The sequence below is a fragment of the Pan troglodytes genome, chromosome 2 (assembly GCF_028858775.2).
Source record: "Pan troglodytes isolate AG18354 chromosome 2, NHGRI_mPanTro3-v2.0_pri, whole genome shotgun sequence".
In the NCBI taxonomy this organism is placed as follows: domain Eukaryota; kingdom Metazoa; phylum Chordata; class Mammalia; order Primates; family Hominidae; genus Pan; species Pan troglodytes.
Genome location: NC_086015.1, coordinates 88,247,626 through 88,273,357, shown reverse-complemented (window position 1 = coordinate 88,273,357; position 25,732 = coordinate 88,247,626). Strand labels below are relative to the sequence as shown.

The window sequence follows — 25,732 nt, the reverse complement described above, 5'->3', positions numbered from 1 at the left end:
GAGCACAAATAGATAATCTAAGGTCACACCTCAAGTAACTATAGAAACAAGATAAAACCAAACCCAAATCCAGTAGCAGAAAAGAATATCAAAGATCAGAGCAGAACTACATGAAATTAAAACAAACAAAAACAATACAAAAAATAAATGAAACAAAAAGCTGGTTCTTGGAAAAGATAAACCAAATTAATAGACCATTAGTGAGATTAACTAAGAAAAGAAGAGAAAAATCCAAATAAGCTCAATTCGAAATGAAATGGGAGATATTACTACCAATACCACAGAACTACAATATATCATTCAAAGCTACTGTGAACACTTTGATGTGCACACACTAGATAACCTAGAGGAGACAGATAAATTCCTGTAAATTTACCACCCTCCTAGATTAAACCAGGAAGAAATAGAAACTCTTAACACACCAATAACAAGCAGTGAGATTGAAATGGCAATAACAAAATTGCCAAAAAAAAGAAGTTCAGAACCAGATGTATTCACGGGTGAATCTATCAGACATTCAAAGAAAAATTGGTGCCAATCCTACTGAAACTATTCCAAAAGACAGGGAAAGAGGGAATTCTCCCCAAATCATTGTATAAAGCCAGTGTCACCCTAATTCAAAATCAAGAAAGGCCATAACCAAAAAAGAAATCTACAGACCAAAATCTTTGATGAACATAGATGCAAAACCCCTCAACAAAATACTAGGTGAATTCAATAGCTTATTAAAAAGATAATTCACCATGATAAAGTGGGTTTCATACCAGGAATGCAGAGATGGCTTAACATATGCAAGTCAATAAATGTAATACATCACATAAACAATATTAAAAACAAAAAATATATAATCAGCTCAGTGGACACAGAAAAAGCATTTTACAACATCCAGCATTCCTTTATGATTAAAACTCTCAGCAAAATCAGCATAGAAGGGTCACACCCTAAGGTAATAAAAGCCATTTATGACAAACCCACAACCAACAGTTTACTGAACAACAACAAAAAAAAATTGAAAGCATTCCCCCAGAGAACTGGAACAAGAATATAATGCCCACTTTCACCACTTCTATTCAACATAGTACTGGAACTCCTATCCAGATCAATAAGACAAGAGAAAGAAATCAAGGGTTTCCAAACTGATAAAGAGGAAGTCATTCTGTTGTTGTTCACTGATGATATGATTGTATAGCTAGAAAACCCTAAAGACTCATCTTTAAAAAAAAAAGCTCTGATAAATAAATTCAGTAAAGTTTCAGGATACAAAAATCAACGTATCTAAATAAGTAGCACCACTATACACCAAGAGTAACCAAGCTGAGGATCAAATCAAGAACTCAATTCCTTTTACAATAGTTTCAAAAACAAAATACTTAAGTATCTTAGGAAAATACCTATACAAGGAGGTGAAAGACCTCTACAAGGAAAACTACAAAACATTGCTGAAAGATATCAAAGATGACACAAATAGATAGAAACACATTCCAAGCTCATGGATGGGTAGAATCAATATTGTAAAAATAATCATACTGCAAAAAGCAATTCTACAAATTTGATGCAATTCCCATCAAATACTCTCATTGTTCTTCACAGAATTAGAAAAAAAAAATCCTGAAGTTGATATGGAACCAAAAAAGAGCCTGCATAGCCAAGGAAAGACAAAGCAAAAACAAACAAAAACCACAAATCTGGAGGCATCACATTACCTGACAACTATACTACAAGGCCATAGTCATCAAAACAGCATGGTACTGATATAAAAATAGGCACATAGACCAATGTAACAGAATAGAGAACTGAGAAATAAAGCTAAATCTAGTCAACTGATCTTTGACAAAGCAAACACAAACATAAAGTGGGTAAAGGACACCCTATTTAGCAAATAGTGCTGGGATCATCATCAAGCAACATATTAAAGAATAAACCTGGATTCTCATCTCTCATCTTATACAAAAATCAACTCAAGAGGACCAAAAACTGAAATATAAGACCTGAAACCATAAAAATTCTAGAAGATAAAACTGGAAAAACTCTTTTAGTCATTGGCTTAGATAAAGAGTTAATGACCAAGAACCCAATAGCAAATGCAACAAAAAACAAAGATAAATAGATGGGACTTAATTAACTAAAAAGCTTCATGCTGCAAAAGAAATAATCAGCAGAGTAAACAGACAACCTACAGAGTGGGAGAAAATTTTCATGAACTACGCACCCAACAAAGGACTAATATGTGAAATCTACTCCAGGAACTCAAACAAATCAACAAGGATAAAGAAATTCCATCAAAACATGGGCTAAGGACATAAATAGACAATTCTCAAAAGAAGATATACAAATAGCCAATAAACATATGAAGAAATGCTCAACATCACTAGTTATCAGGGAAATGCATATCAAAACCACTATGCAATACCACCTTACTCCTGCAAGAATGGCCAAATTAAAAAATCAAAGCATGATAGATGTTGGTGTGGATGTGGTGAAAAGGGAACACATTTACACTGCTGCTGGGAATATAAACTAGTACAACCCATATGGAAAACAATATGAGGATTCCTTAAAGAACCAAAAGTAGATTTACCATGTGATTCTGCAACCCCACCACTGGGTATCTACCCAGAAAAAATGAAGTCATTATATGAAAAAGACACTTGCACACACGTTTATAGCTGCACAATTCACAATTGCAAAAATATGGAAGCAGCCCAAATGCCCATCAATCAATGAGTGGATAAAGAAAATGTGATTATATATGTGTGTGTATATATATATATATATATATGTGTGTGTGTGTGTGTGTGTGTGTATATACATAAGTGTATATATATGATATAAAAATTCCTATATATATATGCACACACATATATATATACACACACACACCATAGAATACTACTCAGTCATAAAAAGGAATGAAAGAATGTATACACATATATATACACACACATATACATATACACAAACATACACACACACACACACACACACACTATGGAATACTACTCAGCTGTAAAAAAGAATGAAATAATGAATCTATCTATAGAAAGAGAGTGAGAGAGAGAGAGAGAGAAACACATACACACACACACACACAAACATGGAATACTACTCAGCCATAAAATGGAATGAAAGAATGTATATACATATATATACACCCACATATACATACACATACACACACACACACACAACATGGAATACTACTCAGCCATAACAAGGAATGAAAGAATGTATATACATATATATATATACACACACATATACATATACACACATAAACATATATACACACACACACACACAATGGAATACTACTCAGCCATAAAAAGGAATGAAAGAATGAATCTATCTATCTATCTATCTATCTATCTATCTATCTATCTATCTATCTATCTATAGAGAGAGAGAGAGCAAGAAACGCACATCCACACACACACACACAAACACACACACCATGGAATACTACTCAGTCACAGGAAAGAATGAAATAATGTCATTCACGGCAATCTGGATGGAGTTGGCAACCATTATTCTAAGTGAATTAATTCAGGAATGGAAAACCAAACATTGTATGTTCTCACTTATAAGTGGGAGTTAAGCTATGAGGATGCAAAGGCGTAAGAATGATACAATGGACTTTGGGGATTCAGAGGGAAAGGCGGGAGGGGGTGAGGGATAAAAGACTACACATTGGGCACGGTTATACTGCTTGGGTGATGGGTGCAACAACATGTCAAAAATTGCCACTAAAGAACCTATCCATGTAAACAAACACCACCTGTTCCCCAAAAATTACTGGAATGAAAATCAATACAATAAAAACCATACAAAGAAGAGAAACCTGAGCTAGCATGCTCAGCCCTCTTACCATATGATACCCTGCGCAGCCCTGGGATTCATCACTGTCCCCACCGGCAGGAAAGATCCCACCAGATGTGGCCCAATGACCTTGGACATCTTGGCCTCCACAACTCCAGGAGTATTTCTGATCCCAGTGGAGACCTCTCCATTTCCTGTTGGCATTTCCTATATGTTCTCAGGGTAGCTAAGAGCCTTTGGAAGCCTGTTACCATCAGGAAATTGAAAACTCCAGAATGGATTCATTAGAGTAGGAGTCGAAGACTGGATGAAGATTCTAGCAAACACCTTGTACAGTTCCTAAAACAAGTGTGGTGGCTCACAGCTGTAACCCTAACACTTTGGGAGGCCAAGGTGTGAGGATTGATTGAGGCCAGGAGTCCAAGACCAGCCTGGGCAACATATTAAGAACTGTCTCACCAACGTTGGTGGGACTATAAACTAGTTCAACCATTGTGGAAGTCAGTGTGGCAATTCCTCAGGGATCTAGAACTAGAAATACCATTTGACCCAGCAATCCCATTATTGGGTATATACCCAGAGGATTATAAATCATGCTGCTATAAAGACACATGCACACGTATGTTTATTGTGGCACTATTCACAATAGCAAAGACTTGGAACGAAGCCAAATATCCAACAATGATAGACTGGATTAAGAAAATGTGGCACATATACACCATGGAATACTATGCAGCCATAAAAAAGGATGAGTTCATGTCCTTTGTAGGGACATGGATGAAGCTGGAAACCATCATTCTCAACAAACTATCGCAAGGACAAAAAACCAAACACCGCATGTTCTCACTCATAGGTGGGAATTGAACAATGAGAACACATGGACACAGGAGGGGGAACATCACACACCGGGGGGCCTGTTGTGGGGTGGGGGAGGTGGGAGGGATAGCATTAGGAGATATACCTAATGTAAATGACGAGTTGATGCGTGCAGCACACCAACATGGCACATGTATACATATGTAATTAACCTGCACGTTGTGCACATGTACCCTAAAACTTAAAGTATAATAATAATAAAAAAAGAACTGTCTCTACAAAGTATAAAAATAAACTTTCAGTAAAAGAAAAAAACTCTGTTACATAGTATGAACTATGTGATATAATATGTATCCTTTATCAAAAAATTTTATTAGGATAAAAAGCTATCCTTGAAATCAGGTACAACTTTCAAACAACTAAGAAGGATTTAAGTCACTTTGAAAATCTTAGAGTCTCCTAGGGGCTTTGGTGCACACCACTTAAATTTGGAGAAAGGGAAAGCATCCAACTTAACCAATTTTGAAATATTTTGGTTTTTTTCTTCACAATTTAGAAGCTGACAAAACACTTATGAGATTGTACATGTCATTTTTCATTGCAGACTTTCCATAAATCAATGAATTATTTTGTGTAAAGGACTATCCTAAAATTTAAAGAACAATTAATTTTAAAACTCTGAATACAGTCTATGTATTACTCACAAACCTCACACAAGACTATATGAATATAATTTGTGTGTGTACATCAGGAATTTTATCAATATCCTTGTCATAAAAAAATCCATATTACCACAATCTCTTTAGTAATGGAAGATGTAGGAAAACTGGGCACACATCCCAAAAGAAACTAAACAGCTAGAAAAAATGCAAGAACTGCTTTTCCAACATTTTATCTTTTATCCCAGAGATATGTGGGTCAACACTATAGATGACCTCAATACATCTGTAAGCTGAGTACTGTAATTTGAAGTCTCCTAATCAAAACTCACATATATTTTGAGAAAGTGAGCATTTTTTTTTCATGGTAGTCTATACATTGTAGTTTGGAACTATTTTTCTTAATTGTTTAAAATGCTAAGTCATAACTGGTATGGAGAACAAGTTGCACATCAATTTTCTCTTTCCTAACTTGATGATTTGAACAATAATAAACATTTGAATTTAACAATTCCATTTTCTAACATTTAATTTTTCCAACCATTTGAAACCTGGTACTCCTACTCTATGGAACTTAAAGATAAAATAAAATTATTATTTCTACAGAGACATCTAATAAACACCTTTATAATTAACACTGGATAAATTATTCTGAATTTGACAATAGCTTTAATCCTACAGCAAAGCATTAATAACTGGAGAGCTTTCAGTATATTGCAATTCATTAAAGTGATCAACCACAGGTAGCAGGTAACAACAACCATACTACCGAGGTGTGCAAACTGAGATTAGGTTAGTTAAATAATTACACATTGAATTAAATAAATAACTTTCTAAATGATAAAATATTTTCTTATTTAATCTGGGCCTGTACACAAGCTTTATAAATAACTTTCAGAATTTTAGTACATTATATACTATGTTTTAAAGAACTATTTTATTCATTTTGGTCTTAGCTTGGTTTTATAATTATACTTCTGATTAGGGGAATATTTTAACTTAACATCATGGCTTTTATGTGTATAACTTTTCCTTTTTAAATTATTTTCTTCATTAAATGGTAAATCTCATCTGATTTGCAAAATACACATATTTACTGAGTTCTGAGAGCATGCTACTTACAAACAACTTATACATGTAAACATATATTTTTTGAGAACTGCAAAATCAGAATATGGTAAATTCTAATACAATAATATGTTAATTTCCTCCTAGTTATAGTTTTGGAATTATAAATTACATTTGATACTCCTCTATAAAACTATTAACCATGTTCTCCTTGGACCACACCAGTTTTTTAAGTTTTAGATCATTTGGTATTAGTTTAAATATTACTTTGTGACCTTGTCTAGGCCTCATGATGCTATTTTATGAAGTATGTCTAGGAAATATTTTCAGTGTACTAAGTGGAACATTTAAATCATTGGCAGGCTTGTTTGATTTTTCAGTATCCTGAAGGCAGTCAATGAATCTCACCCTATTATCTTACTTTGCCTACTTTTAGTTCTTAATTATCTATATTTTTATTTGAATTTTTTCACTCAATTGCATTATTTCATACATCACTCAGTACACCTGTACTCATTATCTTAGATTTAATATGACAATTGAAAGCAAATGGTATTGACAGATCCTTCTTAAATATAATTACTCAACAAGAACTGTCCTTGATCAATTAATCACAGTGTATCTCAAATTTAATATTCTGATGCCACAGGAAAATAACCATTACGTTTTTACAGAAGAGGTGCATCAACATTTGTTGACAGTTTGTAGGTGGTTTTGCTCAGTTACATAGATAAGTGTTATATCGTTTTATAATTAGTAATATACTGAGAAAGTAGTATAAATGCTAAATGTATAAATAGATATAAAAACATTAATATCTCACTTAAGTTATGTACTGCTCACGATTTGTTTTGCCTTTCAATAATACTGCAGAAAACCTGAATTTTTCTTATAAAGTTTCACACCTGAAATATTGGAGGCTTCTAAAATAAAACTATGAATTTTACTACAAAATTATTACAAATAGTCCTTCATATGTGAGTATATCAAAGCAACACATACAATTTTATTGCAAACACCTATTTGATCATATTATATAAGAATTAATGTCAATTTAGTAAGAGCAATACGCAAATCTAACATTTTTCTTTTTTCCATACAAGAACAGATAAAAAACATCAAATTGCCAAAATAATCAGATTTCTATATAATTCTAAAAATCATACTAAATAAACATTTATATTTGATCTACACTAGTCAAATTGCAAAATATTGTGGGATTTTTTTACATTAATTTTTTATGCACATAAACTAGATAATAATTATTTAACCTTAACTTTTTTAAACAGTTCTGAAAGTATTGTACCACCAAATAAAATGACACTATCTTTTGCACAACAGCAAAATAAATATACAAAACATGATGAAAATGAAAACATACTTTTGCTGAGAAATAAAGGATGTTATTTTAATTTGATAAAAATACATGAAAAACAAAGGCTTGCTTGGTTCTAAATTAGAGTCCAGTGAGGAGTATTGTTATACTTTTATGCATATCACCCATGTAGTCATAAAAATGAAAATGTTAACTACTTTTTGGTGACTATCATGATCTATCATGGTTTCAAATCAGATTATTCCTGTGACTTTCAAATCAGGTTATATCTGTAACAAGAAAAAAATCAGACAGGCATGTATATAAACACATGGCTAAAACATTTTTAAGAATTGGTCATAAATTTTTTACTGAATTTCTTCTAACAACCAAATTCATAGCACCCCAAATTAGCTACAAAGTAACAATAGGAGGGGCAGAGGCTGGGATTAACATTATTTCTGTCTGTCATAATTTTTAGTAGATGTTTGAGAATCATAAATCTAGAGAAATTTATGAAGAGTTATTTATGTTGATCTAACTTGTTAGCAATTAGATTCAAAGTATTTAATTTTAAATTGGAAAATAGAAAATTTTATGTAACTGATATGGCTTGGATCTGTGTCCCCGCCCAAATGTCATGTTGAAATGTAATTTCTAATGCCGGAGGTGGGACCTAGTGGGAGTGATTGGATCATGAGGGAGAATTTTTACCTGGGTATTGTAGTGTGATAGTGAATGAGTTATCATAAGACCTGGTTGTTAAAAAGTGTGTAGCACCTCCCTGCCCCTTCCTCCTGCTACTGCCATGTAAGGCATGACTACTTCCCCTTCGACTTCCACCATAATTGTAAGTTTCCTGAGGCCTCCCAGAAGCCAAGCAGATGACAGCATCGTGATTCCTATACAGTCTGAGGAACAATGAGCCAATTAAACCTCTTTTCTTTAAAAATTACCTAGTGTAAGGTATTTTGTTTATAGCAATATGAGAAGACTAAAACAGTTACCTTTCATCAAGTCAGGAATTTCTGTTTGGTCTCCCTATCTAGAATAAAATGATTTTGTTTGTTTGTTTGTTTGTTTTTATCTTAATAAAAATATATATTAAATTAAAATGCTCCCAATAATTTGAATATGAATTAATTCCTTCAATAATTTTTATGAATTATTTTAAGCACATTTTATATTTAAAATTATTGTGCAAAATATACCCTTAAATTAGCTATTTCTTTATACTGTATTTAGTGTTGTGTACTCTATGTGTTACATACTTACTGTATGATGAGAAGTGTGTTAATTACTTTTAATAGATAATTTCCTATAATGCTTGCAATAACCCCATGAGATAGATTTATTTATTTATTTATTTTTTGAGACGGAGTCTCACTTTGTCACCCAGGCTGGAGTGCAGCGGCACAATCTCGGCTCACTGCAACCTGTGCCTCCCGGGTTCAAGTGATTCTCCTGCCTCAGCCTCCTGAGTAGCTGGGATTACAGGCCTGCACCATCACACCCGGCTAATTTTTGTATTTTTAGTAGAGATGGGATTTCACCATGTTAGTCAGGCTGGACTCACGACCTGACGAGACGGGTCGTGATCAGCCCGTCTCGACCTCCCAAAATGCTGGGATTACAGGCGTGAGCCACCGCACTCAGCTGATATAGATATTTTTACCCTCAGTTCGCATCTTGAGAGGCTGAGCTTTCAACAGTTTGTGGCTTGCCCCAAATCACACAGCTATTAAAAAGTGTCATAAGCAAGATTCGATCACTTGTTTCTCAGTGCTAAAGTACGTCATTTTTATCTTTATGGAAGGCACGGCCAAGATTCTTGAGAAAATAGTTTACATTTGCTGTCTCTACTTCCTTACTTTCTACTTTTTCCTGTTATTTGAATTCGGTGTCTATTTCCACCACCTGTGGCAAATGTTTGTATTGCTACACACAACCAGTTTGACAAATGGCCTCCATTGTTAAACTCTTGACTCATACACAAACTCTTCACCCTTAAGTTTGACTTAGCTGGCTGTCCTCAAGAATACACTTTTTTTTTTTTTTGGATTTAGTTTTCTGTCCATTTATCCAAATACCTATAGCAAAATATGACAAAAATATAAGGTGTCCAGTAAAAATTAAAAGAAATATTTTCCAACTTTGTAATGTGACTAATTTAATTTCATACAAATTAGAGTTTCGTGGAATTGATACAAATGCAAATGAGCAACCCGTAGTCCTAGAGCCTAGTTTGGTTAGACACATCAAGAATGAATTATTTAACAAAGGCAAAAATAACCTTTTATCTTGAGCCTCAGTTTCTCCACAAAAGCAATATCTAAAGAAGCTTTCAACATTATACCATGTGTAGAGTGGTAAGCAAACACATACATACATACATACATACATACATATATACATACACAAGTAATCCAAAGTATGATGATATTTTTGACTCCATCATGGGGTCCTAAATTTGAGAAATTAGACAGCATATGTGATTATATAATTTTAGGACTAAATTATCAGCTACATATTTTTATCACTTAAAATATATTAAAAATATAATCTGGTGGAAATAAATACCATTTGTCCTGAAAGTACTGTTTAGATTTTTTCATTTTCTACATTAGCAATAATTTCACCTGTCTTCACAGCCCTCATCTATAAAATGGAAATTGAACCATAAATACATGTCTTTTCAATGTGTTTCATCAATATTTTACAGTTTTCACTGCATTTTATGTTATTTATAGTTATTGTAAATTGGATTGTTTTCCTGATTTCTTTTTCAGATTGTTCACTTTTGGTTTATAGAAATGCTATTGATTTTTGTGTGATGATTTTGCATTCTGCAAATTTACTGATTTTTTAAATCAGTTCTAATAGTTATTTTGGTTGCCTCTTTAGGGTTTTCTAAACATAAGATCGTACCTTCTGTAAACAAGGATAAGTTGAGTTCTTCCTTTCCATTTTTTCTGTCTCATTCCTCAAAAAAAAAAAAAAAAAAAAAAAAAATGAAAGGTATTCCACATTCATGGTTTGGAAGAGTCAGTACTGTTAAAATGTTCATACTACCCAAAGCAATCTACAGATTTAATGTGATCCCTATCAAAATACCAGTGAAGTTCTTCACATAAATTAAAAAAAAAGATCCTTAAATTTATATGGAACCACAAACAATCCAGAAGAGCCAAAGAATTCCTGAGCAAAAAGAATAAAACTGGAGGCATCATATTGCCTGACTTCAAATTATACTGCAAAACTTTAGTAACCAAACCAGCGAGGTATTTGCAGAAAAAACAGACACTTAGACCAATGCAACAGAATAGAGAACCAAGAAATAAATCCACATGTTTACAGTCGACTCACTTTCAACAAAGGTGTCAAGAACATACATTGGAGAAAAGACAGTCTCTGTAATAAATGGTGCTGGAATATCCATATGCAAAAGATGAAACTAGAACTGTATCTCTCACCATGCACAAATCCAATCAAAATTGATTAGATACTTATATCTCAAAACTATGAAACTAGCAGAAGGAAACATTAGAGAAACACTTCAGAACATTGGTCTGGGCAAGGATTTCATGAGTTAGACCTCCAGAGCACAGGGAACAAAAGCAAAAATGGACACAGAATCACATCAAATGAAAAAGCTTCTGTGCGGCAAAGGACACAACCAACAAAGTGAAGAAAGAACCCACAAACTTGGAGAAAATATTTGCAACCCATTTGACAGGGTGTTAATAACCATAACATATAAGCTCAAACAACTCAATAGAAAAAATGAAAGATTCCAGTTAAAAAGCAGGCAATCCGAATAGATAGTTCTGAAAAGAAGACATACAAATGGCCAAAGAGTACCCAAAAAAATGCTCAGCACAATTAATCGTTAAATAAGTGCAAATTAAAACTACAATCAGATATTATTTCATTTCAATTAAAATTGCTTAAAAAAACAGGCAATAACGAATGCTGGTATAGATTTTGAGAAAAGAAAACCCTTGTACGCTGTTGGTAGAAATGTCAATTGGTAAAACCACTATGGAGAACGAATATGGAGGTGACCCAAAAAATTAAAATTGGACTACTATATGATCCACAATCTTGCTGCTGTGTATATACCCCAAAGAAAGGGAAATCAGTATATTGAAGACTTATGTGCACTCCTATGCAGCACTATTTACAGTACACAGGATGTGAACTCAACCTAAGTGTCCATGGAGGCATAAAGGGATAAAGAAAATGTGATTCCAATACAAAATACAAGATTCAGCCATAAAAAAATTAAATCCTGTCATTTATAAAAGCATGAATGAAACTGGAGGACATTGTGTTAAGTAAAATAAGCCAAGCACAGAATGACAAATACTGCATTTTTCTCACTAATATGTGGCAGCTCAGAAAACAAAATTGGACTCATGAAGATACAGAGTAGAGTGATGGTTACCTGAGGCTGGGAAACAGTGAAGCAGGGGATAAAGTTAAGATCGTTAATGGGTATAAAACTACAGTTAGATAGAAGGAATAAAATCTAGTGTTTTGGTTGCATAATAGGATGACTGTATCCACAATAGGATGACAATATAATGTATTGCGTACTTCAAAATAAAAAAAAAAGAATGTAATTGGAATTTTCCTAACACAAACAAATTGTACATGCTTGAAGTGATAGATACCCCAATTACACTGATTTGATCATTATATGTTGCATGCTTGTGTCAAAATATCACATGTACTCCATAAATTTGTACAACTATTATGTATTCATAATCAAAAAGTTAAAATAAAAAATAAGTGCATGTCTTTTGGCTTATGCTTTCCACTAAAAATTATTTGAGAAAGCATATATTCTCTCATATTTTTTCACTTTACTTCCTACAGTTTTTATATTAATTTAAATGTAAACAGTCATTTCAACATGTTTTAAATATAAATGTTTTAAAATACTATTACATTACACTGTTAATACAACATTTTGAAACCTATAAGTAAACATTTTGAAATACATCAAAAAGCTCATCTCCAAGAGAAATTTTGGTTTATTCATAAATATTTGATGTGTATTTTTATTTCATCACACCCAAAGAGTTTATTGTAATATATTTCATGCTTTATAATGTTATATTGATTTAATTATTATAACTTTCTGCAAAAATGTGGATTAAATATTATAATTTATTTTTAAAAAAATATTGGCCTCTATGGTTCTAAGTTAGTTTTTAGTCACAAATGAGAATTCATTAAAATTACTAGTAAATAAGTCCTCAAGCAAACAAAAATTAAAAATAAGGAAACTTTTACTATAACTGAATTCCTTACTGGGCAAATATGTTTACTAATTATTGTAATTGGTTATTGTCTGTGGATGGATATTATTTAATCCTAAATAAGACAATATTCATCCTTTAGTACCATGTTTCATTTTATCCCTATTGTTTGTTGTATAGTGTTAAGTGAGAAACTCTTTCTCACTTAAGTATATGGGAACAAAATTTTTATAAAATTATCATTCCTTTTTTTAAATTGTTTTGTAAAAATTCCAACAATAGCATACTTATTTAGCTTTAAAAATTAAAGCTTTTAAAAATTTTTTCGTGAAAGCAATTAGAAATTATTCATTTAAAAATTGTATTACGTAATAGCTAGTAATTTTAAAAAAAAATATTTCTTTCCACTTTCTAGAGGAAAGACCTGTTAATACTGGCTATTGACAACCCAAAGTATAACGAATTTAAGAACCTATGACCTGTGCAGTCAGCCATAGTCCAGAGAGGTGAGGGTGAAGGGACTTACCTATGTGGACATACCTGGTTTCTTCTTCCACACTCACATTTATGAAAAACCTTTATTCGACAAGAAGACGTGTGATAGAGGGAAGCCAGAGGCATCATACTACTGGAAGAAACATAAGAGTAGAGAATGACTTAACATTTTTTTCAGCATTAACTTAATATTACATTAACTTTGCTTTAACTTCATCATTACAGAAATTGTGTGTGCAGAGTAGGGCCTACTTTATCTAAGCCCATATCCATATTTAGAAGAATTACATATGTATATGTGCATATATCTTGAATATATATGTACTTATGCATATGAATAACTTTTTAGTACATATTTAGTAAAATTATTGTATCAAAGAATAATAATAGACTACTTACTTTTGTTTAATACTGTATTTTTGAAGGCTTTCTATATCAATATACACACTGTTTTCTTGTCCATTTTATGTTATACTTTTCTCAAAACTGTCTTATAGTTTTCAGAATGTTTTTAGGCAAACTTAATATTATCATTCAATACACCAAATGATTTTGATTTCTATAATTATTTCCCAGAGCAACTTTCCCTTCCATTTTTTAAATCACTAACTCACTTTTTTTCGCCCTCTTATGTATTTTATCATCAATCATTGTTAACTTGCAACTCTTCTTTGATTATCTTATTGCTTTTTAAAAACTACCTTTATCATTAAGAAAAAGTATTTTCCTGAACATTTATTTAGCTTCTAGGATAATTTGTTGTCCAATAAGCATTCTTCATGTGTGTCACTTTTAGATTTGTAACTCTGTTTTTTCTTTTCTTCCATACACAATAAAACACAAAACACTGAAGTAATTTTCAGTTAGTATTGTGTCAAGTTTTTCTTACTTTATGTTTACTATAAATTCACATAAATATTATGAAAATGTGTGTAAATACCTCAGTTCTGCCTCCTCACACTTCTACATTTTTCTTTTAAAAAAGTGATACACTAATTTATTTGTCTTCGATAGAAGAAAAAATATAAATGTTTTTAGCAGTAAATATTTCTTAGACCATTGAGATATAATTAAGTCACCCAGATGGCTTAACTATGCTGTAATATGTACAGTAGAGTCTTAATATTATAATACGAGCAAATTTTGGTAATTTCAAGATTTTTGTGTATAATGCTATTGTGAAGTTTTGCTGTATCCCTATGAATGAACTGAACAAGTGATATTATTTCTCTTTAGTTGGCTCTTTATTTAATCTATTTATTGGAACTTAGAGCCTTGTTTTCATTAATTTGTCTCATCTGTTTTTTATTTACTCAGTAAAACTAATATCTGAAAGCTATGTTGTAAAATACAAAACAGAAGAATAAGGGGGATATGAGCTATCTGCTGCAATCTTATAATCTACATTATTTGCTTCCTGAGTAGTCATAAAATACTAATATTATACAAATATTTATGTTCTTTCTTATAGTATTTTTTCTTACATACTCTCTTACTAGTTTATCTTAATAAATGCTATGCTTATAATAGTAAGAATGCTTGTTCTGTATTTTATCAAATATATTGTCAAAATTTAATGTAGTTAATGTCAAAGAATAAGAGGCATGGGTTGGTAATTGTTGAGACACATGTTTCCTAGTAAAAAATAAAGAGGAGGAGTATTTTTTCCAATTAAATGAAGGTTTACCTAAGAGTATTTTTCACTGAGTATCATGGCAAAGCTAGTTTGTATAACTCACTGAGCAAAGCATGTCAAACTTACTTTTGCATTCTTCACTCTATACAAGAGTTTGTTCTAAAATAAGTAGAGATCAATAGATTTATGAAAATGTTTCTCTTACAATAGTGAGTTTTAGTTTTGTAAAGGTAAATGAGGCTGCTAAATATTAGTTTAAATGCGTATAATAGAAAATAAATCAGTTCTACTTAACAAATGCATAACCAGACCACCATTTTAGTATGTTTATACTTAATTATTTTCTTTTATTAATGCTGTGTATAATTACTAAGATAAAGTATGGCTATAAAGTATTTATTTTACATATATCTTCATTATCAAAATGTACATGCTTGAGGCTATTTCCTGTTTAATAATATATAATGTCTTAGAACACTAAAATTATCCAGAATTGTATATAATATTTCACATTGCAAATGTTACTATTTTATGAGAACTTTTATAGCCTCTAATTCTGCTGCTCTTTTATTTTAATGGCTTTTCTGTTATGGTAAATTTTTGATGTGTGGTGAGACAAACAGAAGTAAACATATAAATATTAATTCTGTAAAATTAATTTAAGATTCTTTAAATGTATTATCACAATCTTGTCAATTATGGAAAAATGAGTTTATAGTTTATGCCTCATCGGAAAGAATGTTTCTCCTCAATACAGGAACAAATCAATTAATTATGGCTTAGATGAATGTTTGAAGAAAATAGAACTTTTTCAATATGGCATTATATAATGCTCAGGTAAACCATAAAAATAATAAGGCAAGCAGAAATTCGCACTGGGAAGCACTGGTGAGGAAAGATTAGCACTTCATACACTATTAAATATGTGATATCAGATCAACATGCTATTTTTCATTTTAGTCATTAATTTTAAATAATTTTCCAGATGAAACACTTTGGTCACCTAGTAGTTCCCATTGGATATGTGGGAATAGAGAAATAAATAGAGAGAGAAAGCCTTTCTTCAAATCTTCAGTGATTACAGCATTATACAGATTAAGTCACTATATGTCTATTCATGAGTTTATCCTGCAAATTTGTTGTGCCATTCATTTTTCAATCTCTAAAGGGTTTATCTTCACTCCCTGAGGAAATAATATTTAATAAATATTCTTAGAAGGTTCTAAATATTATTAAACACACATATTGGAGATGATTGGTTCGAATGAATGTTTTTATAAGAATAGACATCCATATATTGATATCAAAATGTATTCCTTCATATAAAAGTGTCATCAGGTATATTTGGTAGCAGTGTAAAATGGTACAACCACTTATTAAAATATTTCCAGGTTTCTTAAGAAACGAAAATACCCATATCATATGACCCACACTTATACTTCCAGGTATTTTACCCAAGAGGAACAAAAATATATTTATGCAAAAGACTTGTATAAATTTCCATGACAACTTTTTTCTACTAACCCCAAACTGAAATAACTCAGTTGTTGAGGAATGGATGAATAAAGAAATTGTGTAGTAGTTATAAAATGTAATATAACTTAGAAAGAGTAAGAAATGAAATAGTGATACATACAATATGATGAATCTTAAAATAATCATGTTCAGATGGGAACAAAGCAAGCACAAAGAAATACATACTGTGTGATCCAATTAACATGAATTTCTAGAACAGATACAACTAAGCTGTGCTGATAGAAATTAGGATAGTGATTTAACTGTCATGAAGAGTTTACTGAAAAGGAGCAGGACAGAACTTATTGGAATGAGAGAAATGTTCTATATCTTCATTGAAATGAAGTTTACATTGATAGACACATTAGTTAAAATTCATCACCCTTCTTTCCTTTCCCTTCCTTCCTTCCTTCCTTCCCTCCTTCCTTCCTTCATTCCCTCCTTCCTTCCTTCCTTTGTAATTAGTCAAATAACCATTAAGCAGAAATAAATGAGGTGTCGGTCCAGCAAGTTTTGGGAATTAGATACAGGGGGATTAAATAAATACATTGAGGAAAACTGGAGCCAAATTTCACACTTGGAGAAAAATATTCAAATATGAAAAGGGCACATGCAAGAAAATAAATCCTGCAGTAATAGATTGAATTTGGAAGTATAAATGTGAACTAATAGATTAAAAAACATAATTGCAGATGTAAAAGTCTGTGTATGTGTGTTTGTGTAGGTGTACTCATGTATATGCATATGCATGCATATATTTTGTAAGTTTATCCACTGACAGGGCCTAGGACTAGCAAATTCCCTGTAGAAATAAGAATACCAAGAACTCAGAACTCAGTCTATAAATATTCTCTTCTAAGTGGAACCACTATTCCTTGAAGAAGTTGATCTTAGGACTGGAGCAGGGAAAGAACTAGATAAGAGTGGAATATTTTGCCATAAAAGAAAGCAAGGAAATGCTCAAAGAATTAATGGCATATTTTCAGGACATGGAAACCAGTTTGAAGAGGATATACTGATTACTGGATGAACTGAATAATAGAGTGTCAAAATAAATAATGATCATGAGTACAGTGTGTGTACAAGCACTCCCCCGACATACATACACACCTTTATATTACATTGAATAAAATGAGAATCCACAAGAACACCCCAGTATAAACGAATGAAAGAATGGGTGGAGAAAAATTGCATTACAGTAGTATGCCTAAAATAAACATAGAAAAAATATAAAATTAGAAAATCACCCTTGATAAGCATCATTACAATTATTACATTCAGGTAAGTAATATCAATTGATGCTAAAACGTTACTAGAACCTGAGTATGAAATAGGGTATCTACTGAGTCTCCATGTGTCTCCTCCAGACTGCTTACTTATTTACAAAGAAAAAGAAGTAATTTTACAGAAAAGAATCCTTGCTGATGTCACTTCAAGTAATTAAATCAAACATCACAAATAGTGAGAAAAATTGACATGGCATGGCAACTATTAGGATTCAATGACACAAATACAGCAGTTTTCCTGTGATATTTATGCCCCAAAGGCATAATCTAAATCTAATCATGAAGAAGTATCAAATAAATCCAAATTAAAAGATAATCTAATATACAACTTTTCTGTTATCTTCAAAAATGTATAGGACATTAAGGTCAAGAGAGACTGAAGAATTTTTCTGGATTAAATGACATCTAAGTGCAACAAATGATCTTGGGTTAGACATTTTTTAAGTAAAATACATTATTGGTATAGTTTTCAAAACTTGAATGGATTATCTGTATGAAGGATATATGAAAACTTTTAACTTTTCTTAATTTTTTACTGTAACTTTGAAATGAATTCAAAATAATTAGAAAAAAAGAAACAGAAAGCAAGACCATATTGGACTGTGCTTCTTGCTTACAATTATGTTTTAAATTATACCACATTATTATATAAAATGAAAAGTCAGAGTAGCAGAGATCTTGAAATTAAAAACTCAATGTGAACAAAAAAATCACTGAAATAAAAGTCAAATGCCCAATAAAAAGTGAAAAGAGGCTGGGCGCCATGACTCACTCATTTAATCCCAGCACTTTGGGAGGCCGAGGTGGGCAGATCACTAGGTCAAGGGATCGAAACCATCCTGGCCAACATAGTGAAACCCCATCTCTACTAAAAATACAAAATTAACTGGGCATGGTGGCAGGCACCTGTAGTCACAGCTACTCAGGAGGCTGAGGCAGGAGAATCGCTTGAACCTGGGAGGTGGAGGTTGCAGTGAGCCAAGATCACACCACTGCACTCCAGTCTGGCTACAGAGTGAGAAACTGTCTCAAAAAAAAAAAAGTAAAAACATATTGAACTTTACTTGTGCTTAAAACAGTGTGTGTTAACATTTACTTGATTGACAAATATTTTCAAATTTTATAATGTATCAAAAATTTTTTGAAAATATCAAAATATGTATATTGCACCATACAGATATATATATATAGGAGCCAGAAAAAGAAAAAAAATAAATTCCTAGCTCTATTCAGATGTTGCTAGTTTTTTCCACCAATTAACTTATATACCAATTAATTTAATACAAATATATATATATATGTTATATTGGTAGGTTTGATTTTTTTCATCAGTTAAGATTTGGTGGACTTTACCTGAGTTCACTCATTCTTTTCCAAACTACTACTTGTTGCTATTGAAAGATGTAATTACTAACCTAGAAAGCATATCAAATGATTTTGAATCATTATATATTTTTCTAAGGGCTTAAGCTATTTCCATCCAGTCTACAAAGCCAATGCTCAAGTTCAGGTGTGGATATTTCTCATGTATGCACAACCACTTTAACTCTCACTAGATTCCAAGGCTCACACAATTTTCAATTTCTTACTGATGTGTTGGGTGTCTGGGGGAATTCACATGGTTTTCATGTAGCAGCTCAGGACCCCAAGCAAAGTCACAGGACATCAATCATGCTTTTCTGCTGGATAGGTACCAAGAAAACCACCAGCTGCTGATTTGTTAAAATTTAAAAACAGACAAGAACACCCTTAGGAGACAAAGGATAAGGTAGACTCATGAGAAGGCTGAGCAGCCTGTAGAAATCAATTCAGTTCCCAGAGGTTTCAGCTTTCTCTGATGTTATTATTACCTGTTGCCCATCACTGATACCTCACCTGACCCTGTTCTCTCTGAGTCTTTTGCTTTACCCACATTCTTCTTTCTCACCTTCTCCCCATAAAAACCTATTCTGTCTTCTGTGAATATTTTCAGCTGTGTGTATGGTTAGAATATAAGTCTTCTTGTTTTAGTGCACACAGGTTGAATTTATTATCATAAGATTAAGGCATATATTTCACTCTATTGCTTCTATTTTGTTTCCTCAGTGCTAGGGTTTTAAAATAAATCTATGTTATTATGTGTATAACTAGCTAGTTGCTTCTGATATATACTATTTCATGACATGCCTTGACCACATTTAAATTATTCATTCTTATAAGGATAGACAAAAGTTGTATAAGTCCTTGTACATACTTTCAATGGACTTATATGAAAATATCTTGGGCTCATTTACTCAAAATTTAATTCCTGTATTAATAGTTATGTAGATTTATTTAACCATGTGGAATCAACTGCTCTGAAGAATAGCTACACCAGCAGGCCACCAGCGACTCTGCATCCCCATAACTCACAGAACTGGAATTGTTCTATTGATAAGAGTTAATGGGATATCTAAGTATTCTCACTCTCCTTTATCTTATTCCTAATGCATTACAAAATATCTTCCTATATTTCTTAGCTTATGAGCTTTCTCTTCTGTACATTGCCTGTTTGTCTCCTTGGTTCATTTTCCTATTTGGAGTGCTATCAATTGATTTATAGTCATTAGTATATTTTAGTAAAATCTCTACGTGCTAAATGTTAATCCTTATCAGTTTTATGCACTTTCTCCCTTTATCTTTTTGTCCTAATATCTTGATTGAATGCCATCACTCTCTCATCTTTTTGTTTGCTTTGTTTCATGGCTAGTGCTTTCAAAATCTTGTTTAAGACATGCTTCATTGTTTCTTAGTAAAAATGATAGTTAACTTTTTTTGTTTGTTGAATTTATGGGATTATTTTTCATTAAGGTTTTAAGCCATCTGGAGTCCACCTTTCTATGTGGAGTTAGGTAGAGATCCAAGTTTATTTTTCTCCATTTAATGAGCCAATTTTCTCAACCTTATCTAATAAACAATCTGCTCTTTCTGCATGCATTTGTAATACCACCTTTATCATGCATTACATTTTTATATATCCATGATCATGACTCTGAGAAACATTTGGAGTTGGCAGTTGGTAAACTTAGTGATCTTGGGGGCGGGGTGAAAAATCAATGACTGTGAATGACTGGTCAAGCCACAATAGTTTCCATCAATTTCACGCATGCATAGAGTGTAGGTTTTGTCCTGATATTTTTTCTATTGCCTCTAATTGCTAAGATACAGTCAGTCAATAAGAAAGCAATGGTACTAAAACTATTTCTTCAAAAGTAGTCTCTCTCTTCTTCAAATCAAGTTTTGCAGACACCAGACCACTACATACACTGTTCCTAGAAAGGCTTCAGTTTCTCTAGAGCTTTCTCAAGGTGGTTGCATTTGTCGTTGTTGTTAGTTATTAGACTGTGCCTTTCCCATTAGCTAGTGTAGTTTCTCCACGCTTACTTGTCTCAGCAGATTGAGCTTTCTGTTGGTTTGGTAAGAGCTGGAAATTCCTCAATGACCTCTTCGTATGCCTCATATTCCTTGACTTCTCCCAAACCATTCTCTCATGCCCTCTTTTGCTCTACATCCAAAGAGTTTCTCTTCTTAATTTATAGGAAACTATCTCTTGCCAACCTTATTATTTTGTAGGGCTGGGCTTTTGGAAACAATTTTGTACTAGAATCATTCTTTGAGATAAAAAAAATCACAGAACTTGCCTACCTGATCAAATGGGAAATAAGAAAATAGAAAGCATGGAAAAAATAACATTAAAAAAGGCGCTTTCTACACATATAATAATGGAAATTAAGAAAAGTTCATGCATCACACCAAAAAAGTAACATTTGATAACCTCCAATTCATGTATTTATGTAATTCTATGTAATTTACAAAATGCTGTTAAATACATTGACTCATGGAAGGTTGGCTAGTAGAGTCTATCCACTTTGCTAGTGTGGATATGTATTTAGTCCAGTCTATCTCACAATGTAGGGTCAGTTGTTTTGATTCTCCAGCTTTTCACACACAGCAAGCTTTCTTTATTATCAGCAATTTTCAACTCATCACATATGCATGTACTGCTTAAAAATATTTTCATGTTAACTGACAAAAGTGCTTGGCTCTCCCTTATCACATCATTTTACTTAGCTACCAATTATTACACCCTGAGGAAGAAAAACTAATTTTATTATTAGCTTAGATACAACATAACTAGAATGTTAAACTTACTGCAGAAAATCATCTCATATATATTCCTTTAAAATTAACTGTACTTTTAGATTATTCATGCCTCTGTTTCTCTTCAATAACATGGTTAAGTGAAAGTTGATGAAATTGCTAAATTGAGTACTTCAGAGCAGGAAACTGAAATCTTTCCAGGAAGTTAACACTTTTCTTGATTGAAGATCAAATAATTTATTTTAAGGATAGTCTCTTCACAGTATCACCCCAGAGCATTTGAACTGGGGGTTTCAAAATCACGGTTTGAAGTTTCTCATCTCGCCAACTCCCACCTCGGAGCTAGGGTCAAATATATTGAAGTTATGAAACAATATAGTCTAAACTAAGACCAAAGGACAAAAAAAAGTAGAAAGTCAACTAAATGCAATTTTATTTTATTTTCCTACTTTCAGACTTTTAAACTTTAATGAGAGTGATATCTCCTGAATTCTTTGTATTTTGTTACATAATTGTCTTTTTTTAATGTCATCTAATTCCCTGTTTTTATGATAGTTATTTGATGATTTTGATGTAATTACATAACAATTTTTTAAAATGCCGTTTGAGTACATAGAAATGACTGATTTATTGATTGACAGGAAAAATTGAGGACTTGGTTTTTATGCTGTATAGACAGTCAGATTATAGTTTTCTGTATTGGTTAATTTTGAAATACGCTCAAGTAGATCATACATTCTGCCCTCTTTAGTTTTTTCAACATTTTAGTTTACAAAGAATTTCAATAACCTAAATCATTATTGTATTCCATAGTTTTTTGGGTAATAATACTCAAATGCAAATCCCCTTTTGGTAGTTTCCTAAAGAAGTCCCTCTGATAATACATCTCCCTGTGGGGAGATTTCCTTAACACTTTAAGGGGTTGACTTATGGCAAATTCTGGAGGACACTTTTCCAGAAATTTCTTCAGACAGTGGCCCTGTGAATTTGCCACTCAATGGCCAAGGCTGTGCTTCCTCAACAAGGTCTGGATCTTGTCCTGGAGTATCCTCTTCCATGGGTGTTCTATCTCAGCTCTAAGGGTGGTAGCTGCACATCAATATGCTATTCCTGTGTTCTTTAGAGTTCTCTTTACTTCTCAGTAGCCAATTCCTCATTACTCTAATCCCTTCCTATAGTCAACAGTTCTTTATGTTAAACTCTTCAAATTACTGTGTGGTTTCTACCTCATAGAGGTTGGATCCTGACTAACATGCACGGAGATGGTGGCAGAGTGAGGCTGAGCAAGATTACCACTTCCTGTTTAATGCTCACAAATAGAGAGATTGACCTTAAAAGTAATAAATGCTAATAGAGGCTATTCTCATAGAAACTATAATCATTAAGGAAGAATGATGGTACTTAAAAAGGAGAGGGAAGAAGACAGGGGCCAATACCCTCAATTAATGTGATGGAATAAACAGATGGTCAGAAAATGACAATGATGATCAAAACACAGGGAAACTCATAGGGATGAAGACTAGTCATTTACATTAAATAATAGTCTTTTCATAATCTTACTTCACAATATTTAAACGTGATATCAAGCACCCAAAGAACATGCAGATTTTATGAGTGTGAAACTTAAACTTTGAAACTAAAACTAAAGAGTTGAGAAAAAGATGTTTACTAATTTCCCCTTTTTTACACTCTTGTTATATGCAATTAAGCGAATATGAGATTTTCCCCTATAGATAATTTCAGGGAAACTGGTCTTATAGATGAATAGCCCAAATTCATTTACTAGTTTATATTTTTTCTACTCTAAAAGAGTGCTCTATTTTAAATTATTATTTGTTTAGTAAAATATTTCAGCTAACATTTTTTAGGTCTACAATAGCTACACATTTTTGGATAATGTCCAATAACTTTGGATATGGAATTAGAACAGATGGCTATATAAACACAATAATAAATTCCTAGCTACCTAGGCACAACCACTAATAAATTTAGCATATATTAATATAATTAATTTTTAGATTTTAATTGAGCATAGTCATGGACAATATTTTGATCACTTAAAATTACATAGTTAATTACAAATGCACAACACTAGCTGGTATAGCTTTTACATATTATCAAACTTGTATTTAACTGCCAAGCAATTATAAGAGATAGAATGTGAATAGAAGATCTATAAAGTGCCAGATCACAATAAGAAGTAGATTCTTCAGTGTATTCTGAAATTAAACAAATATCCTGGCTAATACTTAATATCAATTGATTTTTAAAGTCATATGATTTATAAAGCAAATCAAAATCTCTTATGAACAATTAAAAATTACTATTCCAAATATTTTTATTGTCGTAAAAGTAAAAAGCTCTTTCTTTAAAAAAGTTATTCTTTTCAAAATCTTTGAATAATCTCCAAAATAAAGATTTTTATAAGATTTGAGGATAACTTAATAAAAAATATTTTTTATTTTATTCCTGCTCCTTTAAACATATACCTTATTGAAATAACGTGACATACTATTTTATTTTGAATCATTTTCTGATAATTAAAAATGTGTTCAATAATTTAATAAGCCATAGTGTTATTAATTTTGGTACTAGAAAATATAGTTTTATTTTATAAAACAAATCGATTTAAAGATTTTTTGTTATTCAGTCCTAGCCTTGTACTTTAATTTTTTCTAATTCCTCTTTAAGGGTGATATTTGACCCACACCTGTGGAAAACCTAATTTTAGCCTCTAGCTTTATTTTTCACCTTTGGAAATATTCTGGAATTTAATAGCAAGGCACCCTTCTTACTGGACTAACTGAAGTAGAATCCTGAACTTGATCAATATTCTTTTTTCCAATATGAACATTTTGGCAATTATTTTTAAGTAGATTGACTTCTACCTTGTGTTTTTATACACATGAGCATGCTTTTTCTCAAAAAAACTTTCCTTTTGCTAACCTCCTCCTGTCTGCTCATCTGTGTATTTGTAAATAATTGAACAATTCATAAATATGCACTACTCTGGAAATTAGATGAGAACTAGACGAAGGGGTAAAAAATAAATTTAAGAAGCTTGTGAAGATTTAATGGATAAGGAGAAATATGAGTTAGAGTTTTCTGTAGGCAAAGTCAAGGGAATATGAAACTGTATAATATATTATTATCATTATATTATTTAAATAGATGCTTCTTTTCAGAAAGAAGATTAGAACTTAACAGAGAAACCTTTTTGATTTTTGATCCTTTAATGGAGAATTTTCATTTCCATAATCAAGCAGATAATGAGATATCCAATTTGGTGTATAGAGTTTACTGGGCATGAACTAAGACTTTCAGATACCTGTGTATCTTGAAACATTTAGGCTACTGACTATATTATACAAGAATGATGGAAAAATAATTTAAAATATTTTATATATTTTAGTGTTTCAAAATTATTGCATACAATTCTTTGTAACAAGGAAGTAAGGGTATCTGCACGTTTTTCAACTTTCCTTTTGGATTCTCCTAGTCACATATGTTCTATCAGCAAAACCACTGAGGTAGGCAAAATTTGGAACTGGCTTCCAAGATTCCTATGTTTTGGTTTACACCCCCTGGATTATCCCCTCCCTTTGAATGTAGGCAGAATTAAAGGGGTTTCATAGATATAGTTAAGATCCCAAATTAGTTGACTTTGAGATAATAAAAAAGGAGTTTATCTTGGGTAGAACTGATCCAATCAGGTGAGCCTTTAAAAGAAACTGGAGGCC

The 25,732-nt window shown here is 32.0% G+C and overlaps 1 long non-coding RNA gene across 3 annotated transcripts in view; it reads right to left on the bottom strand.

The window, feature by feature from the left end:
* Nucleotides 1–25,732, bottom strand: part of LOC107970692 (uncharacterized) — a 55,647-nt gene that overhangs the window by 5,225 nt on the left and 24,690 nt on the right. The window contains exons 5-7 of one of the 3 annotated variants that reach the window (XR_010155455.1): nucleotides 13,468–13,569; nucleotides 10,603–10,657; nucleotides 10,084–10,138 (exon numbers count right to left, since the gene is read on the bottom strand). This is a non-coding gene — a long non-coding RNA (uncharacterized LOC107970692). Of the gene's footprint in view, nucleotides 1–10,083; nucleotides 10,139–10,602; nucleotides 10,658–13,467; nucleotides 13,570–25,732 lie in introns of those variants that run through there. The other 2 variants (XR_001713455.3, XR_001713454.2) reach the window with 2 other exon arrangements.